Source organism: Zea mays, chromosome 4 (genome assembly GCF_902167145.1).
Source record: "Zea mays cultivar B73 chromosome 4, Zm-B73-REFERENCE-NAM-5.0, whole genome shotgun sequence".
In the NCBI taxonomy this organism is placed as follows: Eukaryota; Viridiplantae; Streptophyta; class Magnoliopsida; order Poales; family Poaceae; genus Zea; species Zea mays.
The window spans coordinates 9,308,383-9,314,863 of record NC_050099.1 but is presented as its reverse complement, the minus strand read 5'-3'; the positions used below and the strand labels follow the sequence as shown (position 1 = coordinate 9,314,863).

Sequence of the window (6,481 nt, the reverse complement as noted above, 5' to 3'; positions counted from 1 at the left end):
GGAAAATCTTCAAGAATAGATGGTGAAGAACACCTCCTTGACCCTCTCTCCCTCTTCAATTCAACGTGCTCCTCCTCTTCTCGATCCTTGTTGCGTGGGGGGAGATCTAGAGGGAGGAGGAAGTCGTGGAGAGGGGCTTCCATGGGAGGATAGGGCGGCCAGCCAAGGGGAAAGGGGGAGGGGTGGCCAAGTGTGTGGGGGAGAAAGGGGGGCGGCCAAGAAGGGGCAAAATGGGGAAAGGGTGACCACTAGGGTTTCTTTGCGGGAGAAACGAAACGACGCCACAGATGACTCTGACTTAGCATCCAACGGCCCACAACCCTTTTCCCACATCCACGCACCAAAGATCAACCTTTGGCAACATTTTTTTGGGATATTACACATGCATGCATTCGTGCGACAGCGGGTGGCATATCATCCAATGCAACCACAGGCAGTCTGGCTGGCTTTGCACATATTTAATTAGCTCTTGCCAACTATATATATATTTATATATATATATATATATATATATATATATATATATATATATATATATATATATATATATATATATATATATATATATATATATATATATATATATATATATATGAGAGAAGGTGGATATGATGTGGTAGTTAATTTGATTTTTTTGTGGGTCCTATGCACCGCATAAAACTAAAATGTTATCACTGCAAAAAGAATTCTGATCGATTTGTGTGTCCGCGCGGCCAATCACAGCAACCAACGTAGTCAAAATTTTATACTAGCAAATATTTGTTTTCAAATCTATTTTCACAGTTGTGTTATTGTATAAATTTTGTCGGCCGGCCGGTGACTTACTTATATATAGCAGTACTATTACCAACTTGTGTAGGGCTTGTATCACAATTACATGTGTGTATCAGCTCATATGAAATAATGATAGATATAATCCATTTATATAGATCGAGGATACATATATATTATATAGACACACATACAGAGAGAGTACATACAATACCTTTAGAGAAATGGTAGCTACAGGTAGAGGTCCAGCCGTCCAGGTACATGCATGCATACGCGAAATCTACGGCGTCATGCTTGCCATAATATGCCTTAATTTATCTTGGCAATGATGCATGGCTAGATACTAGAGAAATACAATACCGTAGTAATAAGGTGGTGGGATATGAAACGGAACGCCAGCCTGCGTAGTACTGCCTATTCTGGTGCTTTTGCAAACCCACTAATCACGATAGAATGTTCAGCTAGCAGATTGAATGCAGATGTTATGGAGAAATTTATTCTTGTGATTTATTTGTTTTATGTATTTTGTCATATTTGGTTATTTTATATCGGCCTTTAGGTTGTATTAACAAAGGCTCAAGAAGGATGAGGCTGCAAGGAAAATTAGTTGAGAATGAATGTGGAAAGATAGACCGTCTGATGGAGTTCTACACAAGGAAAATTGTGCTAAAATTTCGATGCTTGGTTACAAAAGAGGTGGATGAGGAGGCATCCATTTGCACATTGCTTGGGTGGTGAGTTTCCTTAGTGCTTCAATGTAAAAAATAATTAAAAAATCCTACATGGTTTTCGTCACCCTAAGTAAAGTTTCACCTAATTGGTTATTACTGAACGATGTTCATTAGTTCTCGATTATTACTGAAGTCCGCTCAATAATTATGGGTTGGGTAGATTGACAAATAGCGATGGTATATATATATATAAAGTTTCACCCAATTGGTTATTACTGAAATATCTTCATTAGTTCTAGGTGCAGTTGTGGTTAAGTGTAGTCTAGGTTCTAGGTGGATGTTCAACTTAACAGTCTCCATCAAAACACCTGTATATCAAACGTTTGAGATGATAAGAGCATTTTTAGTGTGACTTAGCACTTGGTGGGGATTGTTGGATTAATGTGGGCTTGGCCTAAATTAAAATTCAATAACAGTCAATGTTAAATGTCCACTTTAATGCTATGGTGTACTAATATTTTAGTACCATACCGGAAGTTCAAAGGACAAATCAATTAACTTAGATAGGTGGACCAATGGTGTATCTATTGAGAAGTTGAGAAAAGGATGGAGGACTGCCCAATCGTACGCAGGCGCTGCCGGCCGAGCCAGGCTGTGGCTCATGGTAAATCAGACCTTAGTCCGAATATTTCTTTCTAACGATTGCGCATTTTACCTGGAGTATTGACCAGTCGTTTCCTGTCTTATGGCTACTAACAGACGTCTCTTATGGTACATCGGTTTCTGGCTGGCTGTAATAGCTGTCAGTTTCTGACTCTGATGGCGACCGTTATAGTCTGTTCCCCTCCCACAGCACGTGTATAAATACGGAGGAGGTGGACGCTCTTCCGGTTACGCGAACAGTCTCTCAGACGCGTTGCACACGGCCCATTCCCGTCCCACCGTCTGCGAGCATAGAGAGAGTGGGAGAGTAGGCCTCCGAAATCACAGTCCGTAGAGCTACACTTGCACAGGTGTGCGGCCGATCAGGTTTTTGAGGAGCATACTCGCGACTGCTCGCTCCGTCCGCTCAACCAACGATGATCCGGTTCTTCGTCATCGACGTCGTTCGAGGGACTGCACTGCGTACATTTGCCCGTATCGACTGCATACGACTAAATCGAACATACACACGAGATGTCTCGTGTGAATAAAGCCAACGATGTCTTGAGCATCGGTCCCTCCGCAGTGTACATTATGTGCTTAGTGATTATGCATGTTTTACTGTTGTTTACTGCTTATGCGAGTAGTAGTACACACATGCACATATACATGTCATCACATACATCACACTGGTTTTCTTGATTAAATTAAAACTGATAATGACTATATAATATTTATATAAGGATATAATAAAAATTAAAGTCTTTGTTTAACATATATTAATTTCGTCAGGAACTAATAATTAAGTAATTAAATTAATGTTGATCGATCCGATCCGATCCATGCCTAGAAGTTGAACTAGCTAGCTAGCTAGCAGGGCAGACCGACCCGCTATATAGCGAGAGCAGCAGACATATATATCTCTCAACCAGAGGATGCGAGATGGAAAAGAATCCCTGCCCAACAGCAGCTATGATGAGTGTTCACTTTTTTGTTTGCTGCCGGTCGGTCCTCCATATTCATAAGACCTAACAGATAACAATCCCTCTCCTCTCACATTCCTATCACCACCACTTCCCTCTCTCGCCTAGCATTGTTCTGGCCGGCCAACTGCGCTCTAGCTATACCCAACCATATCTTGCTGCTGCATCTCGGTTGAGCACTGGATCGTTGGATGGGCGGGCTAGCCTGCACCGCTGCGGCCATCGACATTGCGGCGGCCGCCGCCTATGCCACCTACGGCCGGCCTAACTATCAACAGTGCATGCTACGACCTCTGCTCTGGCTCTCCTCTGGCACGCGCGCACCAAAGAGAGGGAGGCATACACTATATTTACGTGCACGGTAAAAAAAATTATGCACATGAAAAAGTCAAAGACGATATACAATTTATATATGTAGATGAAACCCTTGATAAATAATGTGGACGTGTAATACAAATTAAAAATCATGGCCAACAAATGTGGATAATTTAATTAGTAATGTAGAATTCATGTCTGACAAAACAACTTTCTTGTTTTGACTTTAGGGGTGCTCCTAGTAGCATATATGACTCTAAATGCTTCTTGCAATAGCTTATTCTTCAACGGGTGGTAGGGACGGGATCCACGACTCCCCTGAGATGTAGTGTATCCCGATAAAGGGTATTGCCTGCACATAGGTCAGAGTTGAGGTTACCATTGGAGACATCCTAGGCCCATAACACTTGAAAGTGGCGCAGTAGTACCCCCTATGAAAAAAGAATGCAACCCAACAACACCTTTCATCAGTATACATAATCAACAACACCTTTAATCACACAATCATATACAAACAAAGGAGAGGATGTAATGGATGTAGGAGTGGTACCTCTCGACAGTCTGGACGTTCTGACCATCAAATATTATGCCTACAATCTCCTTACCCATATCAGTGTAGGAGTAGATCACAGGCGTGCCCACCCTACCCAAGTAATTTTTTTCTCCTTCCCTCTCGATTGTGCAAGTCTTGAATGCCAACCCGCTCTTGCTTGGGGCGATTTTGATGGGTTTTCTAGACCGGTCCCACTCCGGTGGCGCCATTAGCAAAGCCACCGCCTCCTTCTACACCGAAACGATTTTGCATTCCTCATAAAATGACTTGGCAGATCCAAAGATGAAGTCCATGGTTCCCTTGATGGCACATGCCTTGAAGTGGTGAAGACCCGTCTTGTCATACAGAGCACCCTGGCCGCCTTCGATGGTGCAATTGTAGAAGGTTGCCTTTGTTCCCACACTCCTAGTGCTGGTGCCTCACCTTTCTTTTCCCCTGGCTTTGGTAGCGACACGTCGTTCTTGAAGACAACGTTGTAGGTTGCCTTTGATTTTTTTGTGGGACCTATGCACCGCATAAAACTAAAATGTTAACATTGCAAAAAGAATTCTGATCGATTTGTGTGTCCGCGGCCAATCACAGCAACCAACATAGTCAAAATTCATACTAGCAAATATTTTTTCAAATCTATTTGCACAGTTGTGTTATTTTATAAATTTTGTCGGCCGACCGGTGACTTACTTATATATAGCAATACTATTACCAACTTGTGTAGACCTTATATCAACAATTACTTGTATGTATTAGCTCATATGAAATAATGATAGATATAATCCATTTATATAGATCGAGGATACATATTATATATATATAGACATACATACAGAGAGAGTACGTACAATAACGGTAGAGAAATGGTAGATAGTAGTAGAGGTCCAGGTACATGCATGCATACACGATATATACGACGTCATGCATGCCATAATATGCCTTAATTCATATAATGATGCATGGATGGATACTAGAGACATACAATGCCGTAGTAATAAGGTGGTGGGATCTCGAATCAGAATGCCAGCCTGCGTAGTACAGTACTAAATTAAGCGCGCCGAGCAGAGCACTGTGAGGCACGCGGCGGCGGCGGCGCGCTGAGGGTGTGGTTGTACTGGATAGGCTTAGGGACCCACTTGCTCGCGTTGATGAACGTGTACACCGTGTACGCGGCCGCCGCGGCAGCGGCGTTTAGGACGCGGAAGCCCAGCCACTTGACGTGGCTAGACATGTCGGCAACGGTGCTATCGTTGCCGTATTCCAGGTAGATGACGGTCCGGGTGGTATCCTCGACGACCTTGTTCATGTTCCACGCTACCCAGCCGTTGGGGCTGACCACGCGACTGAGAGACTTCTTGATGAAGGCGACGTGGGAGAAGTTCCTATAAGGGCGGCCAAGGTAGGTCTCCACACCTTCGAGGTCCACGCCCGGCACCGCTTCCATGGTGCACATGTGGAACGAGAAGTTGGACTCATGGCTGGCGTTGTTGTAGCCCTACGCCGTCAGCACATTATGCTTGACTTTCGGTGGGTGGCGCACCAGCAGCGGGTAGCTTTGGAACATGGCCTGGGCATTGCCAAACACAAATTAAGTCACGGTGCCCTAGATCAAGGTCTGTAGGTTGAACAGGATCCCGTTCTCCGCGTACAAGGTGTCCTCATGACCTTCCATGCTGCACCGATAGACGACCGACTTGTTCGAATTTGACCTTAGCGCCATGTCCTACCTCCTTTCCGGCCCTGCCATGTATCTGATTGTCAGGTTCTGTGCTATGAAGCCATGACCTAAGGCATCTGCAGCAGCAACAACAAATTAATAGTTCTGATTTACAGTATGCATGCATGACAACTCAACTGTAGTGAAATATCGATCGCTAGAGTTACTCACTCACTGTCGCCGTCATGTTCATGGGGACGCCGTTGCATTGCTCTTGTTCCCTATGATGACGGTGGCACCAAACCCATCGTCGATTAGCATCACGTTCCTTCTTGTTATGTTGACGGTCTCGTCGTAGACGCCAGAGAGCACATGCACATTGTACTTGTCCTCCTCGGCTTCTTGTGGTGCGTCATCCAGGGCTGCCTTGATGCTGGTGTAGCAAGGCGGCGGAGCAGCGATGCCGTCGCACCGCTTCACCACGACAGCATCAGCGTGCACAGGCTAGCTCCCCGGCGGATCAATGATGTTGGACAGGCGGCTAAGAACGACTGAGTGGTCGTCATCGTTGCCACTGCCAGCAGGCAGCTTCTGCCTCGTCTCCGCGCCGTCGCTTGCAACGACAACCAGCGCAGCGAGCATCAGGGCCACCGCCATGGCGAGGCCTAGGCCGCACCTCCTCACGTCGCCTACCATCCCCTATAAGCTCCGGCGAGCGATCGATCTGATTTGATATGATGGTACACTGGCTCCTAACCTTACACACTTACCTTTGTGCGCATCTTCGCTAGCCAACAGCGGTAGCATCCCATATATATAGGCCCACCCCGCCCCACCCGATCGAGCCAGCCATGTGCCCACGACGAGATCGACCACGCCAGGGGCCGACGCGGGGCAA

The 6,481-nt window shown here is 45.4% G+C and overlaps 1 pseudogene; it reads right to left on the bottom strand.

The window, feature by feature from the left end:
• Positions 1–3,659: 3,659 nt before the first annotated feature.
• LOC109945667 (putative pectinesterase 14) lies at positions 3,660–5,370 on the bottom strand (annotated as a pseudogene).
• Positions 5,371–6,481: the final 1,111 nt, after the last annotated feature.